General features: G+C 31.0%; 1 protein-coding gene across 1 annotated transcript in view; it reads right to left on the minus strand.

Annotated features, from left to right (window-relative positions):
• The window catches only part of stumps (DBB domain-containing protein stumps), a 53520-nt gene extending 47279 nt beyond the window's left edge, over positions 1–6241 (minus strand). Inside the window, exon 1 of the mRNA XM_067276835.1 lies at positions 6222–6241. The gene's annotated coding sequence lies outside the window, so the exon portion shown is untranslated. The remainder of the gene's footprint in view (positions 1–6221) is intronic.
• Positions 6242–12458: the final 6217 nt, after the last annotated feature.

A 12458-nucleotide genomic window follows, 5' to 3' on the forward strand; every position in this document is an offset into this window, starting at 1 on the left:
CACGAATGACTTTTCCTTCCTTATTGAGAAATTCGACTCTTGCCGTTAATTCATTTTATGCTGTATATTCTGTGACTCATATTTTGCCTCTTAACGGTGGCTAAAATTAGTCAAATTTACAGTTACTAAAATGTAGTGTCATCGTATTGACACGAATATTAGTATATTACATAGAAAACTCTTCGGGAATATAATTCGAGGTTTATTTGTTAAAAACTTGCCTTTTAATTTTACTTAAAGCGCAGTTTTATATGTGGTAAAAGTAGCTATTAAACAGGATGCGTGATATGTTTATAGCATAAATGGTAGATGCCGAGAAGGTAAAATACGTAAACAATAAAAAAAACTATACAAACAGGCCTACAAAGAAAATATTAACACGTATAATATGTAAAAATATAAAAAATATCATGTAAGAATTATACAGAAATAAAAAAAAGGAAGTCGGATGTGACACAGTAAAAAATCACAAAGGTTAAAAAAACACTAAAAACCAAACATAAGCCAAACAAGCTGCAGCTTAGGGCCTCGTATAGCTCGGGGCCTCACGTTATTTGGTGGAATGAAGAGCCGGTAGGGTTGGAGATTTTTCCCGGGCTCGTAGTAGTTCGTAGGGCCTGTGATGAGTCCTATCTATATAAAATAAAATCTTAAAGGCTGCTTTTAATAATAAAAAAATAAATAAATAAAACTCTGCGTATATCGTTTGTTCAAAAAACAAAAGGCTAAAAGGATATACTAGGAGGCAAAGGGGGACCGCTCTACTCCTGGGTCCCATACAACCCCAAGTTGGGCCTGTTATACGTTATAGTTTAGGCCCATGACAAGTGTAACCCTGCATGGAGCAATGTAATAAACGAAGATGATTCAACACAAATGCGCAGTCACGTACATACGAATATATGAACAGATAAATATACAAACAGATACACAAAAAATGCATATAATGCAAACCGTAAAAAGGGAACATATAAATGCACATACAAATTCCAAACAGTACACACGAATACACAAATAAATGCATGTATAAAGACAAATACACTAAATACACACAAAAGAAATCCGCGAATACATTAAAAAAACATTTAAAAAAAACACAAAATGTAGGAAGAAAGGGGTAATGTATTTACTATTCTTAGCTTAAACAAAAAAGAAAATGTGACGAGATACATAAACTAAAATCCTCACATTTTACAATATTTTAAAACTCACTTGCCGTTCTAAAATTAGAAATTTGGAACAGCAGAAAGAATTTACAAATTAGGATAAGCTCCTTCTTCTTCTTTCTTCTAAACACTTTAACTCGTGTAAACAAAAATTTTTGCACGAAAATCAGCATAAAAATTCAAAATACTATGCAATTACTAGCAAAATACTAGCAAATGAGAAAATCATTCGATTACGTTGTGTTTTTAGGAACCAAACAAACAAAAAATGTTTATTATCGAGTGCATATTTAGGAAGAAGACGATGATGTGTATAATTTTGTAGGACTGGCATGAATGATAGTGTAAGGTTTTTACAGTCATGCATTCCTTGGCTGTCAGTCTGTGTTCTGTCTTACTTAGTGCTTATAGCGTTACCTCTCTTCGCTCTATTTTTCGATTCATCCTTCGTTGGCCCCTTAACATCGACTTACACGCTTAAATTCATCTATTTTATTCATACATATACTTAATATTTTACTATTTTTATCTATTAAAACAAAAAACAGTAAGGTTAACAGTTGTTGCTGTCATTAACACACATACACACTAGACGGGTGCAAGATTTGCTTCTGTATTATTATCATCATATTTTATCAATTTGCCAGAATACGGAAGTCCGTTAACTTCAGATTGACAACTAGTGTTTTTTAGGATTATGTGCAAAAATTTCCTTTGTTTTTCTAAGTAAAACAATTATCTTGTCTCTTGTCTTTGTGTTATAAATACATGCTAACTTACAGGTGTAAATAATGTGGTTACTATCAAAATATACAGGGTTTAAGAGGGGTAGTCAGATAAAATAACGTCCCAGAGGAGGGTTAATAGAAGTTAAACTTCCTCCTGAAACTGATAGCGGGATGGAAACATTGTTTTACACTTATTGTTATATGACCCAATTTCCTATTATGACATACTCTAAGTCGTAGAAACTCAAAAATGTAAGAATTTTACACATTATTTTTTGTATTTATAACTGCTAAACTGTACAGCAAGGTGTCTTTATTTAAAAAAATTACACCATTTTAACGGTTCAACTCATAAGAACTGTAGGATCTCTAATAAATTTTGGTCCTTTAGTGAAGCTTCCACTGTATATTTTCACCAGGGGCCCTTTGGCCTTCCATCACAGACCTATAGATCCTCCATCGCGGGCCCCTCTGACACGTGTCCTCCCTGTCCCCGTGGGTGACTACCTCTAACAGGGATATATTTTCGGAGTTGGAAGTAATTTGATGCGCTAGTGGGAAGAATGTTTGAAGTTTAGCCCTCTAAAAGTGATGTCAAAAATTGTTATAGCTGGATATATGCGTAATGATAAAAATGAAGCTTTGTTACGGACGAATTTCGCTTCTGTAACGCCCGACGATGCACTTTACACAATACTCTCAAATTAAATTACGTTATTCCGTTTCGTCTCAATGTTTTATTTATATTATAAAGTTTTAATTTGATAAAAATTCAATCATTCCCGTTTATAACGCATAAATGTTAAAACAATAAACTCCATTATCATTAGATATTCAGTGAGTTACATCACGCTTCGTAACTCCCTGATTAGATTTAAATTTTTTTTCTGATATTTTAGAAACAGATTATAATTTATTATTTTATAAATGATGTAATTTTAAAGATTAAAAATAAAATAAAGTTTTATAATCGTTTCTATAAAAAAAATACTAAAATTTTTTTTAATTTAAAAGAGCTCCGTAACCTTAATACTGGAAGCCCCAAAGGCTAATTTCGCTATTTTTAAGATGATTTTTGAATTTTTTTCGAAAATTAACTAACATGTTTTAATTATTTTACGGTTTAAAATATTTCTAAGCTAATTATTTAAGAAATTAATTTTTATTTATTAATTAATTAAATTTATAGATTAATAAAAATGAAAACCGAGCGAAAATATAGTTTTAAGAAAATAAATTTAAAACAAAATAAAAATTAGTGAAATAAATTTTATATACCAACAGAGGAAATTATTTTCCTTTTTTTATTTTTTATTTTTTAACGGGAAATCCTCACATCCGTAGGATGCTGAAGAATGACGTCATTGATTTATGTACAGTACGTACATAGTTTTTTATGGAGATAGGTAAATCCCGGTTTTTATTGGATTTTTAATTATTACGACGTTATTTTTCATTAATCAAGGAGGAAATAGCTTTTATTGTGATTATAATTTGTAAGAAAATAAATTTTAGTAGAAATTAATAATTAAGCATCATCTTCGAGTGATAAAATCTGCAAATATTTCCAAAATTTCCGTCTTTAGCATAGATTTTTATGGTTTTTTAATACATATTTAATGAGAAAAACATTTTAAATTAAGAAATGAAAGTCATTAGTAAATTATTATTTCGATATCGATACGCAAACGGGCGCGACAAATGCGAAGTTCTGTCGCGCGCGAATAATTAAGTTAATTATATGCTTGTAGTTTGAATAACATTTATAACTTTTTGTTTACAAATAGCATGTTAACAAATTGTTCAATATATTTTATAAAAAATACAATAAAGCATTGTTATCCCGTCATAGATGCGAAGCGATCGGACGCGATCGGACGCGAACGTTCGCATCCCGTCGCCTTGTTCGCGTCGGATAACATAACTAATATTACATTAAATTTAATAAATTAAGTGATTCTTTTTATATAATTTTTCAAAATGTTGTTTTTTAAATTGTTTTTATTATTTAAAAAGCATTTTATAAGATAAAAGAAATACTTTACTGATTGAAAAATATGATTTTCTCAACAATGTTGATCGTAACGTAGCGAGAAGCGTAGGGTCGCGTAGCGATTACACAAAGTTTAATAACTTCCTCCGTCAATATTAGGTCATTCTTAAAATCATTAAATAATATCGTTTAAAAGTAATAAAATTTTTCGGTATAATTATTTTACAGAACAATTTTCTAAGCGTTTTAAAAAAATATTAAACACTGATTTCAAACATAAACATGAAAATTTAAATTATCTAACAGCACTTTCGAGTAATTATATTTTTAGTACAAATTACATTTACCTGAAAATATATTTTTATTTATCTTATTAATTCAAAAAATATAAAATTTACAAATTTTACGATGCGATCACATGAAAGGGTAGCGAGCGAGCGCGCGCGACGCGTAAAGCGGCGATGAAAGATGATACTTAAAACGTGTTACAAAATAAATATATAGGTATAAAGTATTAATATTCCATTAAATCAAACGTAAAAGCATTCAAATATTTTAAAAATTCGGCATTTTTAGTAAAAATCAAGTGTTGTATTGTGATTTGTGGCACGCAATTGATCTTACTGAAGGATCCTGTGCATTATCCAGTGCAAATTTCTTAGAATTTCTATTATTTCGTGCAATGAATTCATCTGTTTAATTAATAAATTTTCATTCTGTTAGTAACATATCACTCGATGTGTAATAATTGCCGCAAGTGCAAATGCAATTTTCCAATAAGGAATCTCATTGTTCATTGTAACAGCTTCGTCTTCTTCCTGGAACACTCTTAAAGATGGCAGCCAATTTAGAAAATTTCCCTTCCAACTGTCGACACCGTAATACCACACTGTCACATGTAAGTTTTGGTAACTCCCTAAATGCGTTACGTTCGCACGTGTCGAGGAAAGTATCGTCAGATACAAATTAGTGAATGCACTCGTCTTGCAAGGAATGTGGAAAGTAAAAAAAAATATTCTTGGAACCTTGAGGGATAGAACTGATCGACGGGAACGGATGCGCTGAAAGGAATTTCGCATAAAATTTCATTTTAAAAGTCAATTAAAGTAACATTATTGTTAGCACCATTATGGCATATACCCTGTTAAGATATTCGAGTAGAATAATGTCGCATTTGACATTTTTATTCTGTGATCATATAGAATGGCTGGTGATATTTTTACTCTTTATTTAATTTTATTTTTTAAACGCTAGCCGTGTTTCTCCATGATCAGCCAATGGTCCACCATTGCTGTAATGCTATAATACAAAATGGTTCAGCATTTACCATTATTATTAAACTGAAATACTTTAGAATACCAAGGTTTCTTAAGAACTAAGAAGCCTTCTAAAGTATAGTTTTAGTTTTCTCATTTTAAGACCTTCTTACACTTAAATCTTCTGTAAACAGCAACGATTCTCGGGAACACGTAACAAATATCAATATTTGTCATGTCTCACATTGCATAGATCTATAGTGGATAAGAGTTCAAATTTGAAGGCTTTTCTGACTTAAAATACGGAGCTTGAGCGTTAAAATCAATTGGCAATTTCATTTCGACAGAGGCACTCAATTGCACCCTATACCCAGTATAGCAAGATTATAAGATCTTGCTGTACTGGGTATAGGGTGCAATTGAGTCATAGTGGTGACTTTATGAATACAGCATCTTTATTTAGAAGTGACAAGATCCCAAGATCACTAATTTATTCATTTAATTCATTATCTCACTCATTGCTCCTCTCTATTTTGGCAGCAAACGGTTGGCCCTCACTCAAATTATTACATATATTTTCTGATAAGTTAAAACTTAATTGTTCTACTGAAGTGTGATTTTACTAATTACAGATTCGACGAAAAATCAAATTTTAATTTATTTGAAGTTTCTTTAATCTAAAACTTTCAATTGTTTTCTTGGTATTGATCAGGTTCAAGAGTAGAAAAATAGATAAAATATTAATGAATGTTGTGTTTAAGAAGCAAATTTTAATAATTTACACAATCCAAAATGGATTTTAATTTATAAAATGCAAAAATTCCGAGATTTAAGTATCGCGCATACCGAAACTTTTCAATTATTCTTCATTAAAACAAAATAGCGACCACTCGAAGCTATCTGATTGGCATATTTAAATACATTTTTAAATGTTTATTTAATTAATACAAGTTACTTATTAAAGTAAACGTAATAATTTTTTATCTATTTAATTTCTAAGAATAAATATAATTATTTACTGAGATTGTATATTAATTATTCGTTTATACAGTCGCGATTTTTACATATTTAGACTTACTTTTATGACAATTTCTGAGGGAAAAACTTATAAAACTTCAGCAAAATGTGCCACAAAAAATAAAACTTCTTTTCTTGTGATTTAATTTTAATAATTTATAATTATCTTCGTAATTTATCTGGCTGATGATATGCTAATATTCGTGTTACGTAATTGTTATTTTAAAACAAACACATATAATCTATAAAAATTATCAATTATTTATTACAATTTATTTGTCTCTTTAACTAATAAACAGCAAAAATTTCAGATAATTTCTCGTGTTTTATAAAAATAAATTTAAGTTTTCCTAAATTTTTCATTACAATTTCTTCGCTTGCAGTTTGCAGAGGTTTATTTTTTATTTTTGTAATTTTCTAGAGAAATTTTCTAAAATTTCCCTCATTCAAACCCAAATAGTAGAAACCAATTTAGGTTCTTCTATCTCTGTCTATACCTAATGAGAAATTCTTAAATTTGAAAGAGGAAATATTAAACTTTAATGAGGGATTTTTTATACCTGAAATGTGAAATTTTGGGCCTAAATGGAGGATTCTTAAACGCAAAACTTAAATTATGAGGTCAGATGCCAGATGGTTGTAAGGTTTGGACACAAAATGGCCTAAATATTTAATATTTCATGCAAAAATGCGATGATAATTTACAATTTGTATGATAAGTATTTTGTTCGTGAATTTTTATGCCTTTCAACGAGGGCTAAGGCCCCATATTTTTGTCTGATCAGACAAATTTATACATTTTCACTTACATTACAATAACTAGAAAAAAAAGAAAAGATGGTTTATTTATTTAAATATAGCTTTTAACATTATAAAATTTTGCTTTCAGTTGATCTACATTAGTCCCTATCGCAGAGAAGACATTGAGATCATTCATTCTATTCGGGCCTTACATGTGCTTACGAAAGTCGCATTTCTTATATGCTGATATGAAAATTCTTCATGTTGCATTGCCTTATAAAAAAATATAAGGCAATGTTTAGCGCTATTCTGTGTTTTAATGTACAGCGAGCCTCGAGAGACTGCTTACAAATTCTGAAAGCCACTCATCTATATATAAATAATAACGATACACTTTTTACATTAATTTGTTTTGAAAATTGATTATTGTGTACAAACAATGAATACATGGGGTAGCCCAGTTAACCCATGAATTATTAAAACCAGTTTGGAGTAGGCAGCTGTTTCATATATATATTAATTAACTGACCTTTGGGCCGGCTTCCACTTTGAGTTCAGTGTGACCACCATTAAAGTTTTCAAAGCGAAATTCATTGTTTAAGTTAACGATGAAAATGGCTGCTTAAAAATGAAGCTTTAAAATTTAAATTCTATTATAAATATTTTTTCATAGGAAAAATATTTATAATGTAATTTAAAACAGAGATTAATGAAACATTATCTTCTCTTAAAGTTACAAACGGATGTGCACATTGTAATGAATAACAAACGGGATGAATCATTGCCACTCACTCACAATACACTAAATATAAATAAATAAATAAGTAAATTTTCTCTTATTTTTAGAAATATTTATTTTAAAATATAATCACAATTAAACAATCTCCCTATTTTAATTGTTGTCACACGAATTCGATAACCATCAAAGCATTAAAGAAGCCATGGTCAAGAGGATCTTCAAGAGGATAACCTGAAAATTAATTTCTTTTTAAAATTTATATTTATCTTTTATGAAATTACTTTATTATAAAAAATATTCCGTGACTTAACTATATTTATTTAATCTTTGAAGTTCTACAGTTTGGTTTCGAAGAACCCATACATCGAGGAAATCGGAGGATGCGGTTAAAACTTGGGTGAATCATGCTCCAATTATGCATACTCGCAGCATGAAATGGGCCATCTGTTCCCAATTCGTAAACATACACAAATTTAAAAATATTCACGTGTTTTGCTCGTTGTGCAGCTTTCACTTTGCTCTTAGTTATTGAAGTAGTACGTTGTTTTATTTATCTCATTTTGATTCCGTTTTTATATATTTTTTAAAAATTTAATATTTTTTTCTTTCGTTTTTAATTGTTTTCTTAATTTTTATTAAATTTTGACATATTTATTTAACAAAAACAATTGTTTTAATTAAAAGTACTAGTGTCTCCATCTGTTATCGATTATAATTTTAAAATAGTTTTTAATTTATTTTGTTTTTGTGCAAATTAATCTAAAACTTCTCTATTTCAAAGGAATTTTTCATTTCTTAAAAGTAATAATCGGTTTTTTTTAAATTAGAATGTAGATTAAACTTAATTATTTTTAAATTAAATACCAGAGTTAGAATTAAAATTTAGCCAATCAATGTTCGCGTACTTCAAGTATATAGAATATTATTGGTTAATTTTTGATTTTAAAAACTAAAATGAATGATAATTGGCTAAATTTTCATTAGAAATAATAGAGTACAACAAAGTTTTCCTGCTTGAAATTGTGAGTTTAGTCTCCAGTTTTTCTTTTTGGATCACTTTAGCTTGGTCTTTTAATAAATCTTGTGAATAATGGATCTAATATGACGTGGCCTGCCCGAATTCCAGTGGCAGTTCTCTTCGAAGGATTTAATTCTGCTCTGAAACAATTGAAGATCTAAAACCAATTATCAGGAATTACTTTAATGACTTCTGACCATTAGCATAAAAGAAAATGCCTGCAAAAATATAAGAATAAATTAAAATTTTCATGGAGAATATAAAGGAGCATATTGATATCTTCTGACTAGCATCCATAGGGACTTTGTAACCACTCTACAGCAGTGGCGTAGCGTAGTGGGGCGGTAGGGGCGGCAGGGGCGGCACTTATAGGGGGCGGCAAAATTTCACAATAAATAATAATATCTTGTAAAAATTCCTAAATAAGGGGGCGGCGAAATTTTCCTCCGTCCCGGGCGGCTGACACCCATGCTACGCCACTGCTCTACAGAAGAATAAAACTGCAAAGTCTTCATCGTCTACAGTCCCCATTTACCAAGAAATGAACTATGTCATTGGCTGCGTTCAGCAGACTGAACAGACCCCAGCCATTTAGTATTTTTCTGCTGAACGCTCTCTACAGTATTGACGTTTTGACGTCACATTTACAAGTTAGTAGCGGATTTCATTTACGCTACCTTCGGATAGATATAGCTGATCAAAGATGGCTGCCCAACATAGCGTGTGAAGTATACACATTTTTGTAAACAAGCAGCAGCTTCTGTGGCGCCACGATCCTCCCGAATTAACTCGTAATTCATCGTTCAGCAGATTCGTTGCCATTAAGTAACAGTTATCGCTACCTTATCTTCGGTCAGTTGAAATTGTCGAGTCTTCTAAACGCAGCTATTGACTCGCTAACGTAGCTGCTTGCCATTTAGACAGAGCATTTGGCACCGGGGACAAACTTAAATATAGTGCCTTTTGGATTAGCCTTTCATTAGTCTGTTACGAAATGAATAAAACGCATATAAAATTTCATAGTTTAACTTTTCATATTCGCAAGTGGTAATTTTCTATGAATTTATTGGTTCGCTCATGTAACTATTTCGGAGTTTTGGCATACCATCATCTTTCAGTCCTAGTCACATGCCCCCTCTGACCCTGTCTTTCCGTGATCCTGCACATGGAAGCACTCGACATATTGGTGTGATATTTAGAAATACTGCAATGCCAAAGATTAGATTATTAGTAACGCAAGCGAGAATATATCCAAAGAGCATTGTTTATCTCTTGTAACCTAGAAACATTTTTGTTGTTTTTAATCTATATCTTCGTTATAATATTAATAGATTAATAAATGTAGATTAACAATTGATAAATTTTATATGAAAATAGAAGTATAAATTATACGTATAATCTTAAATTATTTAAATACATCATATAAAACGACTGGTGGAACAAGTTTAAAAACTAAAACTCAGCAAAAACATCTAAAATTCTATATAAACGAAAAGTTTGAAAATTGTGGTATAAGAAAAGCGAAAGCGGATTTGACAGTAAGACTAAACATGTGGACAAAGTTCACATTACAGATTCTGGGCCGGCACGTGTGGTAAGGTCACCTCAGACGGCATTTTCGAAAGGATGGCATTTTATGACCACATATTACAAAAGAAAATTATTATTTATTACAATGTAGAACAACTAAGCAAATAATTTACTTAGTTGGCTTATTCGATAATTTTTCAATGTAAATACATTAATTAGCGTCCTCTGTTTTTATTTTGTTGTGCACCGGAATGCAATCGCACTCATATTTTTCATGATGTCCGACAAATAAATTCTACTTTTTCTACTTCTGACAAGAGGAGGCCCAGGATTGGTCCTTTCGAATTTCAACGAGTTTGACATATATTGTAATGGCATCAATATATCATATATGTATATGGCATTAATTCCCCTTACATACAAGCTACTATGCAAAATTTCATTTTGCAATCTTATGGCATTTTATTATTGAAAACTGCTTATATTTTTAATTATTATTAAAATTACGGATCCTAGAAATTTCTCTTATTTGTCTGTTGGTTAATTCGGCATTGATTGTAATACGCCTACTATAAATAAATAACAAAGCCACTTCACACAACTCTCAAGTACGTGCGATAAAAACGAGTTTAATGTTAAAAATTTGAAGAAACTAGTCTTCTTTCTGCCATGTCTAATCATCAGAAGACTTATTGTCTTCTGATGATTAGACATGCAGAGGTGTAGTCTACTACAAAAGGTCGTCTCTGTGAAGAAAGACTGTTGTCTTTCTTCACAGAGACGACCTTTTATCGTAGACTACACCTCTGCAGCGCCGTAACTAGTCTTTTATGCGCCCGATGGAGCATCTGTAACTACGCCCCGAAACTATATCCCAAAACTTGGTCGAGGTCATTTCTGCGCCCACCAGGGTCTACGCCCTGTGCCTGGGCACCGCTGGCACCACCCTAGTTACGGCACTGCACCTCTGCTGAATTATACAAAACAGTTAAAAAAACGTTCACTGATGATAAAGAAAGAAGACAATTAATTTTTTTCAAATTTTTACTTTTTTCAAAAAATACCGTCAAAAAGTGTTGCCTGAAGTGACCGCCTCGCCGCCTCACCTCACGCGCCGGCCCTGGACCCTAGAATTTTCGGTAGCTTGGTGTAGATATTTTCTCTCGTAAATCTAGGCGACAAAATGCCGATTGCGTAAATCCAAAACAATCCAACAATAACAAATCTAACAATACAATTCAACAGTTTTGAAATATATATATATATATATATATTCAAAATTTAAGACGTTCATAATACACTAAGTATTTTAAATTTCTTCCAATTTGGTTCATGGGTGATGGAGATTATGTGTCGAATTTAACATTTAACATTACGCGTGTGACCGAGTTTTGTTATAGAGCGCTACTGTGCTCTATGACAAAACTTTAATGAGCTCATAAATTTGTTAAGAAAAGCAATTTCAAATCTATGGCTCTTGTTATCTTCTTTTTCTCGTGGCTTCATTTTATTTTTACCTTATATCTTTTAAGATTGTTTATCCAATTAAAGATAAACCTATATCGTAATAAAGATATTTTATTTTGGATAATATTAATCTTCCATAAAAGCAAACCTGTTAGATGATAAAGATTAATATCTGGAGGTAAACGTCCAAATGGCCCATACGGTTAAGAAATTGACGTACTGTTCTGGTGGATCCAGGATGAATTCCTGAGTAGTAACTCTCCAGAAAGTTTTGTTGGGCCTGTCAATAGTCTTCGCCAACAGTCACTAGTTGTGGGTCTCGTCCAAACCTAGGTTGATCTAGATAAAAAATGGCCTTCTTAGTGCTCGCAGCACGGAAAAAGTTTTAAAAAAACTTATTAACTAACACGACAAGTTGAAAAAGACATTGCCTCTTGTCTTCTTTTTCTGGAATATTAAGAAAAAACGTTCAAAATTATTATATTTTACACTTATCAGTATTCATTTGTTAATTAATGAAGTAATTTATATAATACATTATGACTATAAACTCAATAACAATTACAGTCGAAAAATTACAGTAAGTTTTCAGGAAGCGGTCTGTATGAACTCAAAACGGCATGCTAAGAAAACGTCTCTCTTATCACCTAAAGAGCAGAAAAAGTTAAATTAATGGGAATTGAAATATTTATATATAGAATTTCCTGATATTATGGAAGAACGAAACAATAAATACTATATATATAAATGTTTTTTAAACATATTACAAAATATCCAGCAACGAGTAACATAGCTTTCCCGGT

This window comes from Centruroides vittatus, unplaced genomic scaffold (assembly GCF_030686945.1).
Source record: "Centruroides vittatus isolate TY-2023 unplaced genomic scaffold, ASM3068694v2 contig_717, whole genome shotgun sequence".
In the NCBI taxonomy this organism is placed as follows: Eukaryota; Metazoa; Arthropoda; class Arachnida; order Scorpiones; family Buthidae; genus Centruroides; species Centruroides vittatus.